This window comes from Hevea brasiliensis, chromosome 5 (assembly GCF_030052815.1).
Source record: "Hevea brasiliensis isolate MT/VB/25A 57/8 chromosome 5, ASM3005281v1, whole genome shotgun sequence".
In the NCBI taxonomy this organism is placed as follows: Eukaryota; Viridiplantae; Streptophyta; class Magnoliopsida; order Malpighiales; family Euphorbiaceae; genus Hevea; species Hevea brasiliensis.
The window spans coordinates 3,913,502-3,915,681 of NC_079497.1; the positions used below are offsets into that span (position 1 = coordinate 3,913,502).

The following is a 2,180-nucleotide window of genomic DNA, read 5'->3' on the forward strand; positions in this document are numbered from 1 at the left end:
AAAGTTATCTTTGATTGCCTTCCATAGACCTTGTAGGATCAAGGAAGATTTATTTTGATCTTCAACAAACTTAAACTCGGTTTGCTATTAAACTTCTTCATCTCATACAAACCTTAGATTTTGCGCACAAAGCTCTGATATCAATTTGTTATACCAAGCACTCAGATCTAAGGTACACACACAAATCGCACAATCATACAGTATAAAAAAGAGAGAAAAATAACATAGGATTTAACATAGTTCGACTGTAAGATCTACGTTCACGAGCAAGACAAGAGACAAAGATCCACTATGATAAAAAAGAATAAGATACAATTACTCAGAACTCTCAAACTCTAATTCTAGTTTATTTTCTGAATAGCTCACAACTCTACTACAAAGAGTAGAATATTACAATATTTATATTGATCCATATCGGCCCGTGCCTTCTGCTACCACCACAGATATCACTTTTTATCCCAATCGAGTGGCAGCGCGAAGCTTTTAGGTTAGGTCACAATTTGGGTCCATGAAACACATCCAAATTTCAAACCATAAAAAATAACAAAAACCATTAAAAACTAGTTCATCAGCTAATTTTGTGTAAGGTATAACATTGAATAAATCAGAGACTTTCACCTATAAATAGTCATCAACACCAGCGAGGCTTTTCGCACCTTGCACTCATAAGAAATAAGCTAAAGACACTCTTCCATTGGAAAAAAATGGAAGGTACTCGGTTCCTAGCAGCTTTGGCAGTATTAGCTTTAGCTTTGGCTTTGGCTTTCTCATTGGCCTATGTCGATGATGCTCGCTTCTATGACTTCCAAGATTCTCTGCTTAGTTCTAGTCCAGGTGATTTGGCTATAAATCCAGACAATCCTGAAGCCTCTATCAATGTAATAGAACAATCCTCTGATGAAGAGGACACTTTCCAAGAAGAAGCTCTTCCGAAAATAAACAAAGTTCATTGGCAAAATCCTCAACAACTTTATATATATATATATATATATATATATATATATATATAAAGGCCATTATTTTGAAATTCTTTCCTATTTTGATACATGCATGATACTTGTGATAACCACAACATTTCTTTAATGCAGTGTTTGTCAACAGGAAGTTCTGCAAGAACCCAAACCTCATTGTAGCTGATGATTTCTCATTTTCTGGACTTAACATTCTTGAAAATACAGGAAATTGAGTTGGATCGAATGTCACCCTCATGAATGTTGATAAAATACCAAGACTTAATACTCTTGGCATTTCTCTGGTTCAGTTAGACCTAGCACCTAATGGTGGCTTAAATCCTCCTCACACTCACCCTCATGCCATAGATATCTTAGTAGTCATCTTATGTTGGCTTTGTGACATCCAACCCTTATCGCCTTATCACTAAAGTGTTATATCCAGGGGATGTTTTTGTGTTTCCAATCAGTCTCATTCACTTCCAGTTCAATGTTGGAAAGACAAATGCAATTTCCTTCGCTGGTCTAAGCAGCCAAAACCCTGGTGTTATCACTATTGCAAATGCATTGTTTGCTTCTAATCCACCCATTAATCCTGATGTTCTAGTTAAGGCCTTCCAATTAGACAAGAATGTTGTCAACTATCTTTAAAATTTGTTATGGGAAAGCAATTAATTATAGGGACATGCATAAAATAACTTATTTATAATGGTGTCTACATTCCCTGTATTGCCATAAGTATTAATTCAATAAAGAGATGCTTTTAGTTTGTTTATGCCTTAATTAAATTTCTATGTATATTTTTGAGGATTGTAATTCCCTCACCGTAGGTAGTCCGTACATTTTACTGTTCCGACAACTAATGTCTGTTCGGACAGTTATGATGTCTGGAACTACACTTAAACTATAGTAAGGAGGCATAAATTAATGAAATAAAAAAAATAGAGGAAAAATTTTGAGAAATAAAATAAAATTTAGAGAATTTATTAATTGGTATAAAATAATAAAAATAACTCGATGAGCACCATGAAGGGCATTTTGGTCATTTCACCCCTAGAGGTGAATTTTGACCTAAATGTCAAATTAAAATTAGGAAATAAAATAATTAACATAAATTAAATTTATGAATTTGAATTTGGAAAATGAGAAGAGAATGAAGAAGAAAAGAAAAGAAAAGAAAAGAAAGAAAATAAACTTATGGCATTTTAAAAAAAATAAAGTAAAATAATT

At 33.2% G+C, this 2,180-nt stretch overlaps 1 pseudogene; it reads left to right on the plus strand.

Annotated features, from left to right (window-relative positions):
* Positions 1–704: 704 nt before the first annotated feature.
* LOC110654591 (germin-like protein subfamily 1 member 7) lies at positions 705–1,601 on the plus strand (annotated as a pseudogene).
* The last annotated feature ends 579 nt before the right edge of the window (positions 1,602–2,180 follow it).